Genomic DNA, 27,322 nt, shown 5'->3' on the forward strand with positions numbered 1-27,322 from the left:
GTTAACCAACGTAAACCCTAACTAGTTCCTAGATTTGGAGCTGGGAAGTTATTTAGAACTGTTAACTTTGGCTAAAAAAGGCAGCGACCTGCTCTGGGATTCACCCGTAAAGGAAAGAGAACGTGAGTGCCTGGCACCCTAAAGACATAAGCCGCTGTCGGTGCATGCTTTTAAGACTTTCTAGGATACAAAGAATCGTGCTTTTCAACGGGGTCTCGGCATTTGGTATCGCCACGTAGGGTTGCTGGCGTTTCTACAAAAAAACCACTGAGTAATTCCAGTCTCTTCTGTCCATGGAAGCAATCACTGCAGCAGAGCCTTAAGTACTAAGAGAAAGTTATTTTTTATCGTATTTATGTTGTTTTGTTTTGAGAAACAAGGACCAGCTACTGAACTTTCCCACTTAAAGAGTCGATTTGTGACAAGCACTTAGAGCAGCAACTGATTAAAAAAACAAAACAAAACAAAAAAAACAACTCGACGGTGCTCACCTCAGAGTCCCATCCCTCCACCACCTCCCCGTACTAAGTCCGCTCCCTCCTCTGCATTCTTTCTTGCCACTACAAGTAAAGGGCTAACGTCTTGGTATTGGAATAAATCTTTCTGTTGAGGTTATAAATTTAACTGTTATAAATTTAACAGTTAAAATAACTGTCTGGAATATTTGCATTTGATTATTTAACAGCTTTGTGACCAAGAGGGTTTTAGGCTTATGACCAAAGCTATGCATCCTCTTATAAAGAAAGACTCTTCCTCAAATACAAATTCCCACATCAACCTTTTCTGATGTTTCCTCGTACTTAGATCCAAGTTATGCTTCCTCGGTGGAAACAACCGTGTGAGTGAAGTTGTGTCTTTCTCAGGGTATCTATATTTGGAGGTTCAGGATGTCTGTCCACTATAAGGTGATATTAATCTTTATCGCCTTATCAAGGTGCTTTCCAGTTTCTCCACTGTTTATTTTATCCCGTGCAACTCACAATCACAATCTATGAAGAGCTACTTTGAAACCAAGCAAATACCTTGCTCCTAATCAAACTCTACTTTGTAGTTCAATCTCCATTGGATGATCCTTGCTGCAACCGAGCTTTACAATGAGAGTTACAAGCTAGCTTTTTCCCTCCCATTTCCTTCAAGCCCTCCACATTTATTAGTGGTAATGCTACTATAAAGAAGAGCTATCCTTATTTACTATCAGCATGAATTTATGTTTTCCTTTTTGTTCAAGATGTCCATCAAAAAATCCTTTACTGTCTTTTATTATTTATTTATTTAGTTATATTAGACTATTTTGAGAATAGTTTTAGATTCACGGAAAAACTGAATAGATGTAGTACACGGTTCCCATTTACCACACCCACCCCTATTTCCCTATTATTAACCTCTTTATTATGATACATTGTTACAATTAGTGAACTAAATATAGATGCATTCACATAAACTACAGTCCATAGTTATTTAGATTTCTTTAATTTTTACCCAGTCTTCTTTCTGTTCCAGTATCCCTTCCAGGATAACATATTACATGTAGTTGGCATTTCTCTTTAGGCTCTTCTTGGCTGTGACAGTTCTTCAGACTCTGTTTTTGAGGACCTCAACAATTTTGGGAGAACTGGTGGATATCTTGTAGGCTGCCCTTTTACTGTAATTCATTTATCTGATATTTTCCCATGATTAGACTGGGGTTATATGTTTTTGAGGGGAAGACCACAGAGATAAAGTGTAACTTTCATCACATAGTAGCAGGAGTACATACTATCAACCCAATTTATGATTGTTTATGTTAAACTTGATCACCTGGATAAAGCAGTTTTTCAGATTTCTCCATTGTAAAGTGACTCCTTTTTCCCCCTTTCCATACTGTACCCCTTGGAAGGAAGTCACTGTGCACAGTGCACATTTCTGGTTGTTAATCTCTCTCTCTCCCTTAGAGTATTTATATAATTTATTTGGAATTCTTCCACATGGGATATTGTTCTCTCTTCCCCATTTTTATTTTGTTGCTCAAATCATCAGATTTGGCTGGCTTTAGTTTGGTTCCCTTTGACCTGCATGTTGAACACTTTCTTACCTTTGTGGCACAATAATTTTTCAGGCTTATCTTGTACATTTGTTACTCCTATCCTGGAGTCAACAGTTTCTCCAAAAGCCTTGCTTTCTTTTTTTTTTTTTTTTTAAGATTTTTATTTATTTATTTGACAGAGAGAAATCACAAGTAGATGGAGAGGCAGGCAGAGAGAGAGAGAGGGGGAAGCAGGCTCTCCACTGAGCAGAGAGCCCGATGCGGGACTCGATCCCAGGACTCCGAGATCATGACCTGAGCCGAAGGCAGCGGCTTAACCCACTGAGCCACCCAGGCGCCCAAGCCTTGGTTTCTTTTGTTTTTTACTGGAGAATGGTATTTAGAAGCTAAGACCTTAAAACTAAATGTACTTATTGATACTTCTTTTAGGCCCTCACAATAAAAAAGGATGAGAGAAAAGGAATATATATATATTTTATATATATTTTATTGTATATTTTTATATATATTTATTGTATATGTATGTATATATATAATATATATTGTATATATATATATTGGTATATATATGCCAATATATATATTCAATATATATATACTATATATGTAGTATATAGGTATATAGGTATATACATATACAATATATATACACAATAAAATATATACAATAAAAAAAGGTGAGGGCCTTTTCCCTCACCTTTTTTTATTGTATATATTTTATTGTGTATATATATAAAATAAATATATATATTCCTTTTCCCTCACCTTTTTATTATATATATATTATTTATATAAAATAAATATATAAAAATATATATGTATTTATATATATATATAATTTATATATATGTATTTATGTACATATATATAATTTCCACTTAAGAAATCATGAATATTGATACTTAGAATCACTATTCTGTTGTCTCCCCAATTTCATATTTGTATTTACCTCGTTAACAGTGAGATCCTTGTTTCCTAACAGCAATGTTTACTTATTTGCCTAATCCTACATTGCACATAAAATAGTTTCAGAATTGTTACATTCATATTATTACAAAAGCAACTACTAGAAGGGGTTCAAGCCTTGTTTGTAGTTTTTTCCCCCTAGATTGGGGGTTGAAAGTCAAAATACTATGTGCAAAAATAACTTGAATTAGTTCTTTCACCCTACACTATCCTATTTCAGTGGGTTTCTGTTAGTCATTTCAAATACACATGAATTCACTTGTTTCTATTTCTAGTTTTAGTTTATTTTTTATTCCATTATTGATAATTTCATTTTACTATTGGAAATGTAGGATAATGTGCTTCTAAAAAATTTAGATCATACAAAAAAGTATAATCAGAGAAATATCACACTCTCCTGTATCTCTTGAACCCTTCTTGCTACCACCTTTTATATGTATGCAATTTTATTGATTTTGATGTATCCTTCCTGTGTTTCTTTTTGTAAAAATAAGGTGGATAAATGTATGTTTTCTTCTTTTTTGTTTCTTACTCCAAAGGGTTACCGTATATGCTGTTTTGCATTTTGCTTTTTTCAATTAACAGTATCTTCTGGAGATTGCTTTGCATAATTTATAGAGATAATCTTCATTCTTTTTTTTTTTTAAAACAGCTACGTAACACTCCATTATGTAGATGTGCTATAGTTATTTACTTAAAATCTGATGCTTAGAATATTTAGGTAGTATCCAACATTTTGCAAATCTAAATAATGCTACAATAAGTAAGCCTGTGTATTTATATTTTAAGAGAACTATCTTTAGAGTAAACTCCCAAAAGTGGGATTGTTAGATCAAAAGGTAAATCAAAATATACTATATATTATTAAGTTTTCTTACATAGAGATTATATCACTTTCCATGCCCATCAAGAATTTATGAATATGCCAGTTTACCTGAACTTTTGATAACATAATGAGTGAGAAATGGTATGTCAGTGTAGTTTTAATTTACATTTTTCTTATTATAAGTTGGGGAGATTTTTGTGTCTTTTCTATGGACAAGGCTTTGGTTCATGTTTTATTGTATTTTTTAGTCTTTTTTCACTCAATTTCAAAATGTCTTTACATATTAGCGATATTGGTCCTTTATCTGGCATATTACTCACAATAATTTCTCCTCATTTCTGTGTGTGTTCATGTGTGCTTGGGTTTCCTCCTCCATGTAATTTTTTTTTTTTTAAGAACTCATCATGCCTTTATTACATCTGGACTTTAAGTCATAGCCAGAAAACCTATAGACATGCAGGTTAAGACGAATTTACTTATGCTTTTTGCTAGATCTCAATCCATTTGGAGCTTATAGTTATATATGGTATAGGAAATGAATTTCTAATTTTTCCCTAACATGATTTATTAAATAGTTAATCTTTGTTTCAGTGGTTTGAGATATCACTTTTATCATATATTAAATGTCCAAATAAGCATGAGTTTTCTGCTTTATTCAGTTAGCCTTTCAGCCTATTCATGTACCAGTACTCTGCTTTTAATTGTATATAGTTGGGTGTATCCACCACACTCCCCAGTAACTCTTTCTAGTAATTTCCTAGCTATTCTTAAGTGTTTATTTTTCCATGTAAGCTAATAGTATCAACTTAACTAGCTCTAAGAAAAAGTCTGTTGGTATTTTTTAAGTTGGTATTGCACCCTATTCATAAATTAGCTTAATGAAGAACTAATACATGGATAATACTGACACATCCTGAGAATGGCTATCTCTCTATTTTTTCAACTCAATTTTTGTGTCAGGAATTTATAGTTTCCTTCACACAGGTTTTGAACATTTATTAAGTTAATTCCCAAGTGTTTTATCTTTTTGGTTAAATGATATTTAGTTATTATAAATGATACATTCTTTTAGTTAAATGATATTTAGTTATTATAAATGATACATTTTTTTTTTCTGGCTGGTTATTATTTGTGGAAGTTAAGGCTGTTATTTTTCATGTTAATTTCGTATCCTGCTACCTTACTGAATTATTTTGTTATTTGAGATAGTTTAGTACTGATTCCTAGGATTTAACAGGTATGATATCATGTTATCTGTAAACAGAGGTAGTTTTTTCCTTCTTCTTTTACAATTTTTATGCATCTAATCAATTTCTCTTATCTAATTACATTGACTAATACTTCTAACACAATATAGTAATGAAGATAGTAATCATCTTTGTCTTATTCCTGACTTTAGCGGAAATGTCTTTAATTTTTCGCCATTAAATAAGACACGCATATATATACATATATATATTTTTTTTCATATTAGAAAGTATCCATCCAGGGGTGCCTGGGTGGATTAAGTGTCTGCCTTCGGCTCAGGTTGTGATCTCAGGGTCCTGAAATCAAGCTCCACATCAGGCTTCCCAGTCAATGGGGAGTCTTTTTCTTCCTCACCCTCTGCCACTCCCCCTGCTTGTGCTCTCTCTCTCTCTCTCAAATAAATAAGTAAAATCTTAAAGAAAAAAAAAAAGAAGAAAGTATCCATCTGTTCCTATTTTCTCAGGAATTTTAAATTAGGAGTAAGTGTTGAATTTTGTTAGTGTTTTTCAGCAACTGGACATATTAATATGGTGAGTTATATTAATATTTCCTAATATTAAACCATACTTTCATACTTGATGTAAGTCCCACTTGGTCATAATACATTATTTTCTTAATGTATTACTGGAGGTTGTTCACTATAGGATTTTTGCATTGGTATTTGTAAGTGATTTTGGTTTGAGATTTTTTTTGGCCATATCATAATCAGGCTTAGGTATCAAAGACTAGTCACTGATGGAGAAATTAGAAACAAAATAGACAAAATAGTTGAGAGTTCTACTTTCCCAGTCTGCTTTGATCTTCTTTCTCTGAACATACTTTAATAAGCCATATTTTGTTGTCCATATTTTTTGGTTCTCGTGGGCCTCAACTTTCCCATTAATATTTTTATGAGTGAGGACTACCCTTGGTGTGCACCATCTTTGAACTTTTGCATGTAGCCACATTATTTATGCTTAAACTATAGACAGCCTACAACAGGTCACAAACCAAGTCCCAGTTCATTTGTTCTACCTGCCTCACATGTATTGCCCTACTCCCAAAATGACACTAGGAGGTATTTTGTAAATAATAAAACAATACATTTATTTACTTATTGTGCTTGGTGCACTTGTTCCTGAAAGTGACAGGGTCAGTAAATCCTAAACAGAGAAGCAAGAGAGAGCATTTTTTTTCCTGGCAGTGGTGATAGCAAGGAAGGTGGTAACAACACTGGTGTAATGAGGCCAAAGCAGGGGCCAGCTAGCTTCTCCAGTTGGTCTGGACCTTACAATGCCCACCATTTAGTCTTCTAACAAGTATGTTCTCTAGTGATGGGCATTATTACTCCCACTCATCTTTCAGGTCTGTCCTTACAGAAAAACCAAACTTTATAAAAGATATGCTATACCAGACTTCACACAAATAGGATGATACAAAGAAATGGAAGAAGAAATAAGCAATCATTTTCAAATGATCTCTAAGGAAGCTCTTCTTAAAACTATCTTTCAACGAAACTACATGAATGTTTATCCTATTCATAAAGAAAATCTACATTTGACAGTTTCTATATCTTCTACAGGATATTTCAGGGGGTTGGGGGTAAAAAAATGTATGCAGTAAAATATTTTATAGTTTTATTTCATGGAATATAATTAATTCCCACAAATTTTTATGGATCTGGACATGAAACCATTTATGTTTCTAATCAGGAGTTGCATAAATAACATCTTTCCTGGCTCTTTAGTGCTAAGGTCATTGGAAAGTATACCTTATAGGCAATTTTTCAGAGCAACTAGTCAATATACTTGCTTTTTAAAAAAATATGTAGCTTCAATAAAACCTCATATATGACTTCCAGGACTTCACTTATTTACCATCAGTGGTATGATTTATTGATTTTTCCATTATAAATATTTGTAGTTACCTGCAGTAAAATTTATTTTTAAAAACACTGACATTTTGTTACATAAGGATGATATTATTTTTAGAACCTACAGATGCAAAAGCCGAATTTTTTATGTTATTTATTTATTTATTTATTAAGATTTTATTTATTTATTTGACAGAGATCACAAGTAGGCAGAGAGGCAGGCAGAGAGAGAGAGGAAGGGAAGCAGGCTCCCCACTGAGCAGAGAGCCTGATGTGGGGCTCAATCCCAGGACCCTGGAAGCATGACCTGAGCCAAAGACAGAGGCTTTAATCCACTGAGCCACCCAGGTATCCCCAAATTTATTTTTTAACTCAATCATTGTTTAAGACTGCTGAGAGGAGAGTGATTGGGGGATGGGTTAGTGATGTTTTTCCTATTTAAAAATTTTCCCTCTATTCTATTAAAGTGATGCATTGTTGTCATAGAAAATGTGGAAATACTGAAAGGATAAAGAAGTTCTATTATGTGGTACTAGTCATAGATACCAACTCTGACTAGATTAAGCAGAAGGGAATTTAGGGGAAAGATCTCAGAGGATAAAAAGCTCAGGATCAGCTGGCAACCCAGCATGGAAATGAATGAACGAACAGCTGCAAGGGTTTTCAGGAATGGCTCACTAGAAGAACTGTGTAAGCAGTAAGTATATCTGCAGAAAAGTCTTGTCAGCACTACAGTGAACGTTGCTTGTCATCAACCTTTGGCCATCTCCATACTCCTTTTTCTTTTTTTTTTAATTAAGATTTATGTATTTGAGGGGTTCCTGGGTGGCTCAGTGGGTTGATGCCTCTGCCTTCGACTCGGGTCATGATCTTGGGGTCCTGGGATCAAGCCCCGCGTCAGGTTCTCTGCTCGGTGGGGAGCCTGCTTCCCCCCTTTCTCTCTGCCTGCCTCTCTGCCTACTTGTGATTTCTGTCTGTCACATAAATAAAAATAAATCTTTAAATAAATTTAAAAAAAATATTTATGTATTTGAGAGAGAGAGCATGCGCACCTGAGCCGGGGGTGGGTGGCGGAGCAGAGAGAGAGGGTGAGAATCTCAAGCAGACTCCACACTGAGAACGGACTCGCCCCCCCCCACCCCAACATCAGGCTCAATCCCGGGACCCCAGTGTCATGATCTGAACCAAAATCCAAGAGTCAGATGCTTAACCAACTGAGCAACCCATGTGTCCCTCCATACAGTTTTAACATTAGTTTAAGATTCAAAATCCCAGGAGAAACATTTAACTATTCAAATCCTAGGTCATGTGCCTATATACTGACTATACCAGAAGAGGGGAAATGGTAAGCCTGGCCAGTTCAACTCTCCTTGCATCTCTGCCTGTCACCAACACTATATACAATGTGGTATTCTCTGCCAGGTGGCTGAGAATACATTGGAAAGGCTGGGATTGGGTACTACATAACCAAAAAAAAAAAAAAAAAAAAAGACAAAAATCCCCTAGAGAAATGTTAAAAAGTATTACACATAAGCTGCTTCCAATCCAGAGAAAACTTAACATTTTGGTATCTCTCCCTTCAGGCTTTTTTAATGCATTTTTCTTCTCTTTACATAATCTGGCTCACAGAATCAGAATATAATTTTTAAATATCCTATTTCTTTTAATTACCTACAGAGCATAGGCACTTTTTCCATGATTAAAATGCTTATAGCCATTGCTAATGGTCAAATAATTATCCAAAACACACATGTTGTAGTGTACTTAAATATTTCCCTACTGTTGGAAGTTGAGATTATTTCTGAGGGTAAGATAATTCTATAAAACAAGAATTGTAGACCAAATATTTCAATCTCATTATCTATTGACTGATGAACCATATTCAGGGACAGCTTCATGGGAATGTGTCTTAGTCCATTCAGGATGTTCTAACAAAGTACTAGAGATTGGATTGTTTAAACATTTATCTCATGGTTCTAGAGGCTGCGAAGTCCAAAGTCAGGGCACTGGAAAATCCAGCATCTGATGAGGACCTGGTCTCTGGCTTGCAGACACTGTTCTTTCATTGTGTGCTCACATGACAGAGAGAGAAATCTCTCTGATATTCCTTCCTATAAAGGCACTAATTTCATTCTTGAGGGCTCCATACTCATGGAGCCTAATTCATGAGGCCCAACCGCCTAATACGATCACATTAGGGGTTAGGATTTCCACATATGAATTCTAGGGGGACAGAGACGTTCAGTGCATGACTGTGCAATCAATGTGGTTGCACCGGGCCTGTGATCAGAATGGCACTCCTCATACGATTAGTATTCTGTGGTTGCCATCTTAAAATTCTTAATAATTAAATCTTTGTATTTGTGTTTTATAAGGCAAATGGGATATGGAACATGCTTCAGAAAGTTGGAGCATCCTGTCAACTCCCCACCTCTGTAGGATGAGTTCTTGGCTGCTTACTTCCATCTTAGGACCTGCACCTGTAGCAACCCCCCATCTCACTATGACCACAAATACTGTCTACCTGGGGTGGTGACCCAGTCACATTGAAGTGGGAAGGTCTGCATTCCACTGATACCCTCTGACTCCAGAGGAGTCCTGGGTGAGGTTATAGGAAAGTTGGGAGACGGGCCTTCGTGCCCCTCCAGTGTTATCTCTGGATGGGGCATGGTGGCAGCTGTCTCCATCCTGGGTTGGTAGCACCACAGGATGTTTGGCCGGCAACTCAACAGGAAGGAGCCTCTTGCCTGTCCTTAATCCAGGTATACAAATGAGCACAGAAAATGAAAATCCTTTGAAGGTTGCCTATCTGTGGCAGGATGGGGAGATGAGCCCTTGGGAAAGGGAGACTGACTTCCTGATCCTGAGCTGGGATACAAAGCTTTTTTCTGAGGCTGGCAGGAGAAGGAACCCAGCATGAATGCACAGACATATCAAGTCAAGGGGAAGTGTATCTGGCACCTGTGAGGGTCTACACTTATTTTGTGAGTATCCCCACATCCAAGAGCACATGACATTAAATGGCAAATAAAAATCACCAAGACAGGAAAAAGTTATCTATCTTTGTACCTTTAATGTTGCATTTTTTCTGCATTTTGAACAAGGGATTGGCATTTTCATTTTACACAGAGACCTGAAATTATTAGCCAGTCCTGACCAAATTCCTAATACTTAAGCCTGAATTGGAACCAGACTTTCCAGATTTCTCTGACTCCTCCCACATCCCCAAATATGCAATTTATTCATCAGCATTCATCATCCAGTCTATGCTGAAATTGTTGTCTTGTCATAGCGACTTTCCTGATCTTTTTATTTATACTATATTTCTTTGTTATTCTCTATCATAGCATGGCCTCTAGTTTTTTAAATTGTACAAATTACAATATGTAATTATTTATTTGTTTACTTAGTCATTGTCTCTTTCCCCCTATGAATTTTTGTCCCCATGAGGAAAATGGCTGGTCGGTCTTATTTGTTGCTTCATCTCTAGCAACTGGCATATTTCCTGGAACATAATAGGTGTTCAATAAATGTTTGTTGAGTGAATGAAAGATAGGTCATTATTTTATCACTTAACAAGGAAGTTGAGAGGAAGAGGAAAAAATGACTGGGGAAGTTACAAGAAACACTAAGACTTAAGAAAGACCAGGTGACCAGAGGATTGAAAGAAGATAGACCTGGTTATGTGAAATAGTGTGCAAGGCAAATCAGCAAACATTTTTAAAAGGTCTGTTCTGTTTAAATCATGAGGTCATGTGGTATTTCATTCTAGGGTCTTCTAATCTGGTCAGAAAGAAGGGAAAATTAGCATAAAATAAGAAATGAAAGTGAAATGTAGTGAAGCAACAATTTTTTTTTTTAAGTAAGCTTTTCTTGATGTGTGACTTGAACTCCCAAACCCGAGAGAAAGAGTCTTGTGCTTTACTGACGGAGCTAGCCAGACACCCATGGAGCAATGTCTTTAAAATAATGAAAGAAAAAGTGGCCAATTTAGAGTTCTATACCCAGTGAAACTATATATCAAAAAAAAGTTCAGTTATATAAATACTGAATAAATATATCAGTTCGATATATTTGATATATCAAATATATCAGCTGAAGCAATTGGGTATCCATATTTTTTAAAAAGAAAAAGAACTAAGATCCCTGATTTGTATCATATACAAAAATAGCACAAAATCTATAAAGGCCTTTAAAATATCTCTAAAAACTTCTCAATGAAAAGTTAGGAGAAATTATTTTTTACTTTGTTTAAGTAGATCTCTTAGATTCAACATCAAAAGCATGATCCATAAAAGACAACAATAGAAGTGGTTGACAAATTATAATTGCCAAGAAAATTAAGAGCTCATGTTCTTTGAAAGGCACTATTAACAGAATAAAAAGACAAGCCATAGACTGGCACAAAATATTTGCAATCACATATCTGCTAAGGGATGTATATCCTGAATATAAGTAATTCTCTAAACCCAAAAATAATAAAAACCAAATTTTTTATATTTAAAAATTTGAATAGACACGCCACCAAAGAAGATAAATGGATGGCAAATAAGTACATGAAAAGATGCTCAACAGTCAAGAGAAAAGTGAAAATTAAGTCAATTATATATATTTGTGTGTGTGTGTGTGTGTGTGTGTATGTACACAGCTATTAAAAATGTCCAAAATTTGGGGCGCCTGGGTGGCTCAGTGGTTTGGGCTGCTGCCTTCGGCTCGGGTCATGATCTCAGGGTCCTGGGATCAAGCCCCGCATCGGGCTCCCTGCTCCGCAGGAAGCCTGCTTCCCTCTCTCTCTCTCTCTCTCTCTCTCTCTGCCTGCCTCTCTGCCTACTTGTGATCTGTCAAATAAATAAAATCTTAAAAAAAAAAGTCCAAAATTTAAAAACAACCATAACAATATTGACAAGGATGTGTAACCTATGGAATTCTCATACATTGCTAGTGGTGTAAAATGGTACCACCACTTAGAAAATATTTTTGTAGTTCCTTCAAAGTTTAATATCCACCACCATATGATCCAGCCATCCCAATATTAGGCATTTACCCAGGAGAAATTAAAACATATATCCCAATGAATATTTGTACACACATGAAAAAAATGTTTATAACAACTCTAATAGTCCATGATTGGAAACAATGAATATTGGAAAATATTCATATCCAATGACCATTATAGGTCAATATGGATAAGTAAATTGGCATGCCATACAATGGAAGACTACTCAGCAAAAAAAGGACTGTTGGTATACAAAACATGGCTGACTCTCAAAATCATATTGTTGAATGAAAGAAGCCAGGCAAAAAAGAGTGCAGTTATAGTATGATTCCCTTAATTTAAAGTTCTAGAAAATGTAAACTAATATATAGTGACAAAAAGCAAATTAACATAGGGATGAGGGGAGGGTGAGATGGTTAGGAGTCAAAAGGTAGAAGGGGGGGGTGCCTGGGTGGCTCAGTGGGTTAAAGCCTCAGGTCATAATCCCAGGGTCCTGGGATCGAGCCCCACATCGGGCTCTCTGCTCAGCAGGGAGCCTGCTTCCTCCTCTCTCACTGCCTGTCTCTCTGCCTACTTGTGATCTCTCTGTCAAATAAATAAATAAAATCTAAAAAAAAAAAAAAAGTAGAAGGGAAGGAATTCAAAAGGGGACAAAAACTTTCAGGAGTAGTGGATATGTTCTTTAATTTGATTGTGTTGTTTTCATGGGTGAATATGTCAAAACACCAAAATTGTGCACTTCAAATATATGCATTTTACTGTATAGGTTTTTTTTTTAAACTCTATTTAGTCAATGTTATCAACATTATATCTTCCAAAAAATTCCTTAAATTGTCTGGTTTATTTGTGGCATTCTTCATAGCTTCTATTTTAAACTGGAAACATTTAAAACCAGATAGGCCCTGGTATATTATTCAACTAAGCCATAGACATTCCATCACAGGATTCTCTTCAGAAACTAAAATCTTAAACAAATGATGAAAAGGTAAGATATAGAAAATTAGATACCCACTTATAAATGTAGGTGTGTCTATGATATAAAACTTAAAGAGCATTAGGCTCCCAGTACTCTCTCCTGTCCCACATCTTGAGGCTCTCATGTGACTCCTACATCTATGGTTACCTTCCCTGTTTACTTTGGGAAGTGTTTCTATGCTGCTTTGATGTTTCCCCTTGGTAAGATGCTACCAGTGCCTCTGCTTCATTGTACTGTAGGGCTCTTGCACTGGTTTACTTTCTCATAATATGCCATTGGAGTGACTGCCATCTTTTCCCTGAACAAGCATTCTCTTCATTTCACAGGGGTGGAGGGAGGAGGTAGAGAGCTGTGCCACTACACATCACAGGTGTCATGCCTTAGACCTAAAGACAAGGAGGCTTCTTCCTGTTGTTCTCATGAGCTGGCACTACCTTATATGAGCAAGCTGTTTCAGTTTCAGAAACCCCACCCTTTGTTACCAATTGACTTTGATTCCCCTCAGATTGGCTAAAAGGTCTCTAAAACTAAAGGAGATGAAAGACAAACTTACTGAAATGAAACAACACTTTCTGAAGGTTTTCAATGACGAGATGGGGGTATAGCTCCAATGTCATTTCAAGATCAGGTACTCACACATTCAATCTGACAGTCTCTTGGATATCTCCATTTAGCTATGCAACCATACAACTCTGGTTTTTCCGTCTCTGTGATGGCAGTTGGTTGTGCACTGAGTAATAGAACACCACAAACATAGTGACAGCAGCATGGATGTGTGGGGGTAAGTGAGTGGAATTGGGAATAAATGTCATGCATCTCAGATAAAATTAACCCAGCAGAATGGGTGGGAAGAGGAGATTATTCTCTATTTTAGATATCTTAGTTTGAGGGAGTAGATCCTTCTAAAGATTCCTAGTAGGCAGTTGGGAATGTGTGACTTAATTTCACTAGAACAACAACAACAACAACAATAACAACACCCCCAAACCAGAGTAGGAAAAAACGTGGTTGTCAGCTGCCTAGTGCTTAATAATCAGTAAAGCCATAACTGAATGCGATGCTTCAGGGGAAATAAATATAGAATTAGAAAACAAGAAGTTCAGAACTGGATCTTGACATTAAGAAGAAAAGATTGGATGGGGCGCCTGGGTGGCTCAGTGAGTTAAAGCCTCTGCCTTCGGCTCAGGTCATGGTCCCAGGGTCCTGGGATCGAGCACCACATCCGGCCCTCTGCTCAGCAGCGAGCCTGCTTCCTCCTCTCTCTCTCTCTCTGCCTGCCTCTCTGCCTGCTTGTGATCTCTGTCTGTCAAATAAATAAATAAAATCTTTAAAAAGAAAAAAGAAGAAAATATTGGAAACAGCTTAATGTCCATCAATAGAGGATTAATTAAACAATTATGGTACTTTCTTACAACGGAATGCTATGTAGCAGAAAAGATGAGAAAGTTCTCTCTGTATTTATATAGAATGATCTTTGAGTTAAATTGTTATTTGAGGAAAGCAAAATGCTTAAGAGCATGTACTATATGATACTATGTATAAAAATATGAAAATATGGCCACACACGTGTGTGTATAAAATGTCTGTGGAAGGAACACATGAAACACGGTTGCTTTTGGAGAGGGGTTGGGGGATGAGAAGGGTCATTTCACAGAATACCCTTTTGTAACTTTGAATTTTAAATGATGTGAATGTGCATTTATTTTACTATTAAATAAATCAATTTTTTTGAAAGAAAAGTTTGAGCTTCTGAGTGCCTCTGTTCAGAGATTTAGGATCTAAAGAGCAACTGCATTGTGTAAGGAATAGAGGGAAAAGAGTACTGAAGTGCCCCAGAAGGGAGCATTAGGGAGGTGGATAACTGAATCTGACACTGTTGTTAGGAAAGATGAATGCCCTATAGAGTCGGGCGTGGGCCAGATGGAGAGAAGGTCATGGGGAGGAGGCAAGGGGTAAAGAAGAGAAAGATCATGTTCTTTAGGACATCATCTAAAATGGAGAAGACTTATTTACTTATGGAGGAAATTCAGTCTACAGGCAATGTCTCTTGCCTGGTTGTGTACAAGGCTTGTTTCCAGTTTTTGTTGTTCTGGTGAAGTGTTCTACAAGGTAGCACCAACCCTACCTACTACTGCATCCTCAGTAAGTACATCCATAGCTCAGCGCTCGCTAAGGTCCTCCCACAGCTCAGCCCACAGTACTGGGTCATTTTTCAATCCTTAAACACCCATTGAGGTTTTCTTGTAATAGATTGGATTTTCATGTGAAAGTGTTCTTGCTTCCTCTATTACTCAATGTTTATTACTCATGTAGTTTAACCTGAGCAACTTCTTTCATTCTAATTTAAACATCCTAGTAAATAGAACATCTTAGTGTAATTTTCATAGATAGCATATTACCTAAAATTCATAGTACACAGCAGTTTTACTTGCATTTGCCCAAATACATTACTAGTACTGTGGCAATAAAAACTACTTTATTTCAAAAGCTTCAGCTTCTATAATCTATATTCATAAATGATGGGTTCTCAATCCAGAGAGCTTTAAAGTAAGTAACAAATAGTGCCAGACATTTTTCTAAATGCATTACATATTTGAATCATTGAATCTCTGAATAGTCCTATGAAGTAGACACTATTATGATCTGTATTTTACAAACCAAGAAACAGGCTCAGAAGGGTTTTGTAACTGGAACTTGCTTAAGGTCACAGAGCTGGTAAGAGGCAGAACCAGAATTTGAAACTCTGTAATCTACCTCCTGGGTCCACACTCTTAGCCATAACTCTATCTACTTTAAACTTAAAGTAGAAATTATGTCTTGTGGAAAATAAATTTAACTTTAGGAGAATTTAAATGTGTTCCTATTAAAATTATTATAAAACTTCTAAGTTTGATCTATAAAAGAGTGTTATAAAATGTCATTGAACTTATAAAAATGTACATAATACATACTCATTATAACAAGTAGAAAAGACATGTCTGTAAAGGAAAAGATACTCATCTCCCCACCAGCCCTCACTCCACCCAACTCCTCTGAGGTAACCAGTATTAACATCACGGCATGTCTCCTTCCACGTCATTCTCCATGTTTATACAAATATATGCATGCATATATCGGGTTTTCTCCTTGCTTCTTTCTCTTCTTTCTGAGTTTGTTCTCTCCACCTGTTCTTACAACTTGCTTTTTTCCAGTCCTTTGCTGGGAAACATTTCACTTTGATATCATACCCCATTACTCTGTGGAAATTCTCTCTTCTGATAACTGTGTTGGGCAGAAGGACCTTTGGAGAAAAAAGAGTCCTGCCCATCTAACAGCCTGGGTCTGTGAGTGGAATTCTAACAAGGCTGAGATGATCCTGTAGCCATGGTAGAAGGGATACTGTAACTGAACACTGTGACACCGTGTTACTGTGAAGACTTTGGAATCATTCCTTTGGTAATTGTGTTCTCCTTACAATTGTTAATAGGAAAATCCAGAAAAACAAAACGCATTTCTGTATTTTCCTGGGAGATAGGGGTAGCTGGGGAGTCCCTCATTCTGATGCAGAGGGATAGATTGAGTCAGTTGACACTGGCTGACATTTATCAGTCCTTGGCAGGCCCCAAATGGAGCCTAGGATAGCCAAAGGACAGCCAAGTGGTCAGAGATTTAACTATAGGATGCTCGTACATTGAGGGATCTTTTGTTAAAGAATTATTAATTATTCAGGATAGTGATGGCAGAGCATTAAATCAAATTCTGGCCCTTCTGAGTGTTATCCCCTGTTCCACTGCCCAGGTATCATGTCCATGCAGCCAGTACCCTGCTTGTGGTATCCAATAGTGGGGTGGAAGGAAACTTTCAGGAGCTTGCCTTTTGGTCAAATGATAAATACTTCCTTTTGATTTTTTACAGAAAGCTGATTTTTAAAATTTTTCATTCTATTGACATTTAAGGGAAAGTGTGAAATTTTTATTCTTCAGTGTAATTCATGCATCAAGGCAAAGCCCCCCTCTGAAAGCATTACGTCTTATTCGCTGCTATCAGTTAGAAGGGATTACATCCTGGGAACATCAAGTGCAGTGAAACATCAGAAGGGAGATCTCAAAATGGTACAGTTCCATTGCCTCAAAAACAGTGAAATTCCAAGATTTTCTAGATCTGGCAGCTGTATTCTCTTATTTGGAAAAGTTAATGGAGGAACAGGACAAAATGTCACCAAAAAAGTTGTCTATTGTCTCTGCAGCTATATTTTTCTGGTACTTTTAAGTAAGAATAGTTTAATCCCATTTTTGCATTTTATTTTTTACAAAGAATAGTTTTTTTCTATCCAGGAACCTGAAAATCTCTATTCTTTCTACTACTCAGTCTCCCTGTCACTATCATGATTTTCATTATGGCAAAATAAAATTATATTATTGATCATTTAAACTATTCATAGGTATAAAAAAACAGCTATCACTCTCACTTTTTAACTCTTGGGATCTCTTCCTTGGAGGACTAAGTGACAGAATTTTAATTAAGTCTGCCATCTAAGCAATGATAAAATCAATCATCTGTCTCATGTAATAAAGGTTATGTGTTTGAGAATGGTGAGGACACTACTGTTTTGTTTTGTTTTTATAAGAGAGAAAGGGCAGGTGTGCATGAGCCAGGGTGGGGGTGCGTGGGCCATGGTGCAGAAGGCAGAGGGTAAGGGAGAAGGAGAGAAGCGGACTCCTCACTGAACCTGGAGTTCATGGGGCTCACTCTCACGGTCTTGAGATCATGGCCCTGAGATCATGACCTGAGCTCAAACCAAGAATTTGATGCTCAACCAACGGAGCCACCCAGATGCTCCAAAGCCACTACAGCTTTGATGAAGCAAAACAGCTGGTACCATGGACAGAGAAAATAAAATTCTCCATGCTCTCCATTCCTCTTTTGGGGGTCCCTATCTTTCTTTTTTCATTTCTGTTTTGAGCTGAGCTCAGCCCATTTAGTAATAACCAGCTCTTAGCTTCTTTTTTGATAGGTAATAATTGCCTTCAATAGCTAGAACTGAGTTAGGATTACTTCCTGCTCCCTTGCCCCATCACCTTGAAAGCAAGTTTCTTTTTCACCTAACAGACATTTACGTGCAAACATTTGTGTTTAAACGTGAACACAAAAGAGTTCATAGAGCCTTTACTGTAGCTTGTTCTTTGTTCCTTTGGTGCTCCGACCACCACCTTGCATGAAAGCTTCTTTTGAGGCAGGTGGAATAGTATTCCAAAGAAAAATTCTTTTACTCTTTGTAGTTGGCATTGGTGAACTAGAAACCCTACTGACTTATGGTTGAATACCACCTCAAAGGTATTCAACCATACACCAGAGACACCAGAGACAATGGGTGTCTATGCTTATCACTTGTTTCTGTACAGGTGGACAGGATCCCCAGAATATTTTAGTTTGAATACTTTAAATCTCAACTAGTGAAAATCCATTTTTAATATCCTTCACAATATTTATAAGTCCATTAATTGTGAAAATTCATTTCTGACTTTAGTAAGCAAAGTGGTGTTGATGGAGATATGACCAGCCGAAGGGTGGTGATAACACCCTCTGGGACATGGCTAGTTGACTCACTTCCCTTACCTTATGAATGACTAATCAGAACGCTAGCTGCATCTTGAGTGTGGCTTGAACACACACTTATGTGTGCTCACATTGTTCACATTGTCTATGGGAAGTATTTTAAAGTAAATTACAGTTGTCACAACAATCTCATAGCTATGCTATAAAAAGAAAGCATTCTTGGGTGCCTGGGTGGCTCATTTGGTTGGGCAACTGACTTCAGCACAGGTCATGATCCTGGAGTCCCGGGATCGAGTCCCACATTGGGCTCCCTGCTAAGCAGGAAGTCTGCTTCTCCCGCTGACCTCTCTCCTCTCATGCTGGCTCTCTCTCTCTCTCTCATTCTCTTTCTCTCAAATAAATAAATAAAATCTTAAAAAAAAAAAAAAAAAGAAAGAAAGCATTCTCACTTCCCATACACAATTCAGCCCTGCTGCAACCTGACTTCCATCTCCCACTGTGCCATGAAAACTGTCAGCATTAATATCTCCTGTGGGATCCTAATTTCCGGATTCATGGATTCTTCTTTGCCCTTCTCTCCTTGTGGCATTGTCGACTGTGATTTTCTTTTTGATACGTTCTTTTCCTAGCTCTCTGTTCTGCTTTTGCAGGCTCCTCTTCCTTCTTGCTTATCCAATACCAGTGATCTTGAAGATTTTGACCTCACAGTTTTATTTCACTATTAGTCTACATATTCTCTTTAAATGAGTTCATCCAAGTCCTAATACTTCAAATAGTTCTTGCTTATTGAAAATTCCCCTTATCTTCATCTCTAACCTCACTCTTGAATCCAGCCAAATGTATCAATTCAATACCACCATTTGGAGATCTTCCAGGCAAACCAAAAGTGCCATGTTTGAATTCATTGTTACCTATTCCCCACTACAAGGCTCATTCTTCTTGCAAGTCCCCCCCCCCCCCAGGATTTGTTTTGTTTCAGGCTTCTTTTTCTTTTTTCTTTTTTTTTTTTTTTCCAGTTTTTAAAGTTAACATATAATGTATTATTTGCCCCAGGGGTACAGGTCTGTGAATCACCAGGCTTACACATTTCACAGCACTCACCATAGCGCATACCTTCCCCAATGTCCATAACCCCACCCCCCTTCTCCCAACCCCCCTCCCCTCAGCAATCCTCAGTTTGTTTCATGAGATCAAGAGTATCTTATGGTTTGTCTCCCTCCTGATCCCATCTTATTTCATTTTTTCCTTCCCTACCCCCCAACCCTCCACCCTGCCTCTCAAATTCCTCATATCAGAGAGATCATATGATAATTGTCTTTCTCTGATCGACTTACTTTGCTCAGTGTAATACCATCAAGTTCCATCCATGTCATTGCAAATGGCAAGATTTTGATTCTTTTGACAAGATTTTTCTAAAAAGTAAATCTGACCATGAATTATGGAAACCTGTGCAAGGGGCACCTAACTCAGTCTTGATGGATCAGAGAAGGCAACATTTCAATCCAGGCTGGTGAGAAGATTTCATCTCAAAGAAACCATTGGAACTAGTTGACAGTGACTGTCAAGTGTCTTGGCCTTTCAAAGGACTTGAAGCCCCATCCGGGCTTAGGGAGAAATACGAGGCTGGGCCACTTAGCAGAAGCTAGATGGTTAAGGATCTTGTAGTGATTCTAAGTGGGTCTTCATCATGAGGGCATTGGATGCCATTACATCCAGGAAGTGACTTAGTCCGATTTCCATTTTAGAATGCGCTCAGTGTAGAGAGAAATGATAGAGGTCTGTAGTGGAGGGTTGTAAAACATTTTACAAGTGAGGAAATGTAAGGTTCAAAAAGGTTAAGGATATCTCCCAAGATCATATAGATAGCTACTAAATCTGGAGTCCAATTGCTAACTCAGTTTTATCTAGCTTCTGTTGTTCTGCCTCTGACTGTTCCTCCAGCACACAAATATCACCATGGTCTTCTTTAATATTCTATAGCCATTAACATTAGTTCATGCAACATACAGGAAGGCCTCTGTGGCTTAACAGTTGAGAAAACAAATATAAATTATGGTTATCTCCAAGGAGCTCATGGTTTCGTGGGGATTTAGATATATAAGCAACAAAATTACAAAGTAATTAGAGCAAGAATAAAGTTATACTAGGCAGGGATCATGAATAAGATGGTTAAAGGACTGCCCAAATCTACCTGGGTATTATGATGGGCTTCTCAGGGTGGGCGAAGTTGAGTCAAGTCTGGAAGAGTGTCTAGGGACTTTTCTGGGGGGGGGGAAAGGCACAAAACATTCAAAGTCAAGGAGGCAAGACGGAGAACCTTTCAAATAATTGTGTACAGCCAGAGCATATACTGTGTAATGTATTAGGAAAATAAGCCAGAGGAAGGGTCGCAAAGAACTGTGTAAAACATACAAAGGATTTTGGGCTATGATTATAAGGAAAGGAATCAGGGAAATGGCAAGATTAGAATTGCTTTGTAGAAATCTGTGAGGATTTGGTTATGAAGAGGACAGGATTAGGAAGAGGAGACTATTGCCTTGATGAGGTAAAGCCATAGAAGTAGGGGTCTTATGTAAAGTAGATTGTGTATTTGACTTTCTCCCTGGTGCCTAGCCTCTGATTCAGTTATCTCTCCTTTCCACTGACAGTCAATTCATCCCTCTTTTTTTTTTTTTCTTCCCAGCAACTGACAAGCTATCTGCTGACTTAGACCTGGCCTCCTCATCCCCAGAATCCCCTCTACTGCAAGCTTTGTGTTTTTAAAGGAGATACCTTTGAAATGCTAGCAGTGACTTCAGCAGCCTGGTGATGCTCCCAAGTCATAAAAAATAACTTCAATTTCCCTGCCAAGGAACTGAATGGTGAAGATTTGCCACACCATCTTTGAAAGGTTACCAAGTCTTGTTCTTTATCATGTTTATAAAATATGCAAAAAAATGATAGCAATATGCCCATTTTAATTTAAGAGTTTTCTTATAAAACATAAAATTACTTACCTGTAGAATTTAATAATAATTTCTACTTATTAAGTAAATACAATATCCCAAGAATTGTATTTGCAGCTTCATATACAATATTTTCAATTATCACAACATCTCTGAAAGGTGGCTGGTATTATTATTTAGATTTTCCAAATCATTTAATTGAGTATTTGAAAAGTTTAGTATCATTGCCCAAAATTCACAATGTAGGGTTGGGATCTAACTTAGTTTCATTGGAAAGCAAAATCTACTCTCTTTACACAGCTTTATGATGTCTCTCTGTGCAGATGTGTTGTGTGTGTACTTATACACTTTAGGTAGGTTTGATTTTGAGGAGTTAACTCATTTTTAATTAGGCTTCTTTATCATTTATTTCAGGTTGTCACTTAACCAACTGAGGAACACAGGCACCCCTCCTCTGCCCATTTAAAAAATCAGATTGTTTATTTGTTTGCTATTGGGTTGTAAGCTTTTTTCAGATATTAACTCCTTATCAGAGATATGATTTGCAAATATCTTTCCCATTGAGTAGGTTGCCTTTTCATTTTGTTGATCAGTTCCTTTGCTGTGCAGAAGTTTTTTAGTTTGATTTTTGCTTTTGTTTCTTTTGCTTTTGGTGTCAAGCTTTGGAATTTAATTTAGAAACCAGGATATGTTTTTCTGTATTTTTTGAAACTTGGTACTTGCATCTAGAGGCCTGATCAGGTTTAGTCTAGACCATTAGGGCACTATTACTGCCATGGGTGCTGCTAGGTTCTTCCATCAGAGAGAGTCCAACGTTTGTTCTTCTGTGTGATGTCAGCAGGTGTTTATGCACAGTGTCTCCATCTGTTATTTTTATCCAAGTTTTTTAAAAAAATGATGATATTCTAATTCTATCCTTCCTTCTTTATTAGCTGGATTTCTTCTGTTCAAGGAAAACTATATGATTATCCATTGGCACAGTTTGTATAGACAGGTAGGATAAATGATGTGTTATTTCCCTTTATTTGCCAGATTTCAAAATAATGAGTTGGTTCATTAGCAATCTCCTACAGTGGCTAAATGCTTTTATTTAAAAGATATTTCATGAACTTAAGGATTTAAACATTTTATTTTACAATTCATTACTGAACTTAAACAATGAGGGTTTGTTAAATAAATTATGATACATAGACATGATAGATTGGTAGCATATAGTTGCTAAAAATAATCATATAAGCACATATTTATTCACCTGAAAGTTATTTGGGATATTCAAGAATTATTTTTGATGTTAAATACATAATCATGGTGCCAAGGGTGAAAGTTTTCTCTTCTGCAATGGTTCCCAAGCTACCCAGATCCCCTCCTAGGAGTACATTGAGTTTGTGTATCCTTATATATACTTTCAGATGGTTTAGAGCTGATAGTTCAACTGCTGTGCATTGGTGTGACTGTATTAGTTGCTAAAATAATGAAGGAATTCCATAAGGCTGTTACATAGTTGCTTCCCTCATCTCTTGAGTACTCTCCTTTCTCCTTGGGCACTCCAATCTCTTTCTTTCACCCCCCAGACGGTGCTCACCACCCATCAACTAAAGGACGAATGCCTGGCACACCCAGGCAACATTCAGCATCCTGCTTAAGCTATATCCAATACCCATTCTGATTTGTCCCTGTCTATTCTGTACAGTTGCAAATTTTTATTTTTATTTATTTTTATTTTTTAAAGATTTTATTTATTTATTTGACAGACAGAGATCACAAGTAGGCAGAGAAGCAGGCAGAGAGAGAGAGAGGAGGAAGCAGGCTCCCCGCTGAGCAGAGAGCCCGACGCGGGGCTCGATCTCAGGACCCTGAGATCATGACCTGAGCCGAAGGCAGCGGCTTAACCCACTGAGCCACCCAGGCGCCCCCAGTTGCAAATTTTTAAAATATTCTCCCTAGAGAGGTCCATACAAGCAAATACATCTTATATTTTTAAGAAGATAAGGCACATTATAAAACATTATAAATATGTATTTAATATATAGTCTATTAATATCATAAAACATTACATTATTATAAAATGTAAAGTATGGATAAGGTATATTCTGGACTGACATACAACAAAGCATTAAAAGTAACTTTCTATAGGTGGCATGATTATGATAGGTATTTTTCCTTTTTAAAAAAACATATTTATGTTTATCTGAGAAAGAGAGAGAGTGTATGTGCACATGCACACACAGGAGGAAGGGCAGAGGGAAAAAATCTTGAAGCAGACTCTCAGCTGAAATAGGAGACCTATGTGGGGCTAGATCCCAGGACCCATGAGATGATGACCTGAGCCTAAACCAAGAGTGGGGTGCTCAAACTAGTGAGTTGCCCAGACGCCCCTTTCCCTTTTAACCTTACCTGCATTTCCAGTTTTCTCTATAATAAGCACCATATTTACATATATAAAGAAGAGAATATACTGAAACTGGTTTTATTTCAGCAAACTCAACAAAACAAAACAAAACAAAAACTTTAAAGTAACGTCAACATTTTTCAACAGCTCCATCTGCTGGTCACTGAATAAAGTTAATTTTCAAATACCGTATTTATATTTACTACAACCTAAAGAAATACATTAGGATGCTTCTCATATATCTTTGAAGAGTAAGTATCAGAAGTCAAGTTAATTTACCTGCAAAGAAAAGTGATACAAACTTCGGTAGCTGTAGAGTGGGCTTTTACCTCAGACACAAACACAGACCTGTTTGCCTATAACAGAAACATGACATTGAAAAATTGGTTTAGTCTTTTAGCTATCTTACACTGGAATGCTGATTTTGATGATTGTGCGAGATAAAAACACTGATTAGATATTGAAGATATATTTATATGAAATATACTGTACGAATTCATCTGCCTTTGCCCAAATAATCAGAGCTGCAGTCTAAACTCTCTTGTGTCATTTTCATTACTTTTCAAGTGAAATTGCTCTTGGTTCCATATCTCTTTATTATCTCCTGAAATTGGATTTATGATAAATGATTTCCTAAATAAAAATTTCTTTTTAGATGGTAGTGAGAGGTAAGATGTTTTGTATAGAAATCTCTCAGTTATCCAACTTTGAACTTTTAAAAAGTAAGATTTATCATTCTGTTAAGTAAAATAAGCTAGTCATGAAAAGATGGATGCTATATGATTCCACTTATATGAGGTATTTAAAGTAGTCAGATCTATAGAAACAGAAAATAGAATGGTGGTTATGAGGAACTGGGGCAAAGGGGAAGAAGGGTGTTGTTATTTGATGGGTATAGAGTCTAAGTTTTGAAAAACGAAAAAGTTCTAGAAATATGTTTCACACAATGTAAATAATACTTAACATTATCACACAGTGCCCTTAAAAGTGGTTAAGAGGTAAATTTTATGTTTTTTTTAAACCACATAAAAAGGTTCTATATATATATATATATATATATAAAACATTATTTTTGTATATTATATAACACAATATATACACGTATATAATAAATTCAAAAGAACATATTGAAGCAAACATGTACTACACTTAAGATTCCATTTGTCTTATCTTTTCACAAGTCAATCAGTATTTCCATAAATTCATAGCATTTGCTTGTGGCTTACATTTTAAAAAGAGGTTCAAACATGTTTTTGAGATGGAGTGAATCCCACTGAAATTACTTTCTAAATTAATTGGAAGATGTTGAGATTCACTTAAAATTTCTCCCTTTTTATGTATTCTTGGACAAGCCATTTAGCTATTTGGATTTCAGCTTCTTTATGTAAAATGAATTGAAAGAGGTGATCATTTCTATGCTTTGTGAACCTTAAAATTTTCAAAATGTTTTCACAACATCTTTCTGATGCCCTTCCCTAACCAGGTCTAAAGCAATTATATCTGTAAGTGCACCGGTAATAAATTTTAAAAAGGCACCATCAAGTAATTAAAGGTTTATTAGGTGCATTTTATACAAGAAATCACACCTAGTTTGAGCCTATTTGAAAAGTCTCTCCTCTATAATGGGTAGAAATGACATGAGCTTATAAAGATACTTGTTAAATATACATACATAGGTAGAATTAATGTAGTATCCACACCTTAGGGAGAGATGATTGAGATCCTGGATAAGAACAGGGAAGGCAGTATTTTTGCCCTTATTCAAAAAAGTGAGGTGAAAATATTCTACAGTTTTAAACCGCAAGACAGTAGACTATGGAGAGAAAAAAGGAATTAAGAGGAAGGGTAAACCTACAGGCAAAAAACGTGATGGGGAAAGAAGCATGTTTGTACCAAGTGGCAAAGAAGTAAAGATTAAGGGGCACCTGGGTGGCTCAGTGGGTTAAGCCTCTGCCTTTGGCTCAGGTCATGATCCCACGGTCCTGGGATCGAGCCCCACATCGGGCTTTCTGCTCTGCAGGTAGCCTGCTTCCTCCTCTCTCTCTGCCTGCCTCTCTGCCTACTTGTGATCTCTGTCAGATAAATAAAGAAAAAATCTTTTAATAAAAATAGTAAAGATTAATATTAAATAAAAGTGGTTAAATAAAAGAAGTAGATTGAAGTAGGGGTGGGCCCTTATATAGCTTCAGACTTACCTAATTGACACGAGTAGAAGCTGCCTTGGATGCAAGAGAATTAATTAAAATCAAAATATAAATAAGAGGTTTGGGAGAAAGTTCCCATTTTTATTCCATTCAGTCATCTGGCTAGATTATTCTATTACTCATTATGTCTAACAATGTGTAAAGAAATTTATTCTAAACAAAAACATGGTTTTAATAAACTCATGTATTACTATAGGTATGCTTCTGGTATTAACTTTAACTGCTTGCTTTGATTATGGTTAGTTCTAGTGGCTAATCATAATATTTCTTTTTTTAAAAGATTTTATTTATTTATTTGAGAGAGAGACAGTGAGAGAGAGCATGAACGAGGAGAAGGTCAGAGGGAGAAGCAGACTCCCCACAGAGCTGGGAGCCTGATGCGGGACTCGATTCTGGGACTCCGGGATCATGACCTGAGCTGAAGGCAGTCGTCCAACCAACTGAGCCACCCAGGCGCCCCCATAATATTTCTTAAATTAATTCTCATTTGCTTTCTTACATAGCTAAGCCAATGATATACTTGATATAAATATGAAATTTAGATTAAGTCATTATTCTACATTAAAAACATGAACATAAAATAACCATATACATACAATGTATATAATACTATGTATGTATATATATGTTTGTATACCATATATATTGAAATACATGCCCTTCAACTGATATTAACATAATTCATAACAAGCTTCGTAGTTGCAAAGAATATATAGTGAAACAATGTTTGCTATTTAATATAAGTCGTTAAAAGTGGTATTTTTGATTCCAGGGTTTATTGGCTGTGCTGTCAACAATAAGAAGTCACTTGCTGCATGTGCTTACAGAGCACTTGAAATATCACTAGTAGGAATTGAGATGTGTTTTAAATGTAAAATTCACAATGCGAACAAAAGAATATAAAATATCTCATATTTTTATATTGATTATGGAAATGACAATATGTTGGATATATTATGTTACATAAAATGCTATTAAAATAAATATCACTGGTTTCTTTTCACTTTCTAAAATTAGAAGATTTTAAATTACATGCATGTTTCACATCCTATTTTAGTTGGGCCGCATGGATTTACAGTGTAAATAAATGCAATTTCCTACCATTAATCAAGCTCAGACCCATGTATTGCACACACGGCTGAGTGCTGACTGTGGCTAAAAGTAAATGGTCTTTACTTTGGCTGTTCTGCCTTAAACATTCAGAAATACTCGGTCAGCAGCTCAGACCTCAATCACAATGGTGACTTATGCTATTCGACTCCCAGGAAACCAAGGCAACTCTGCCCAGTGTGTATACTTACCCAAACGATATTTGATAACACACGCATGCACACATTTCTTCAAAGAACCCAGAGAATTTTT

General features: G+C 36.5%; 1 long non-coding RNA gene across 1 annotated transcript; it reads left to right on the forward strand.

Annotated features, from left to right (window-relative positions):
* The first annotated feature begins 22 nt into the window (after nt 1-22).
* LOC309848572 lies at nt 23-26,944 on the forward strand. The gene is made up of 4 exons (XR_014303130.1): nt 23-122; nt 21,106-21,312; nt 23,904-24,007; nt 26,733-26,944. It is a non-coding gene; the product is annotated as an uncharacterized lncRNA (long non-coding RNA).
* The last annotated feature ends 378 nt before the right edge of the window (nt 26,945-27,322 follow it).

Source organism: Mustela nivalis (genome assembly GCF_964662115.1).
Source record: "Mustela nivalis genome assembly, chromosome: 15".
Classification (NCBI taxonomy): domain Eukaryota; kingdom Metazoa; phylum Chordata; class Mammalia; order Carnivora; family Mustelidae; genus Mustela; species Mustela nivalis.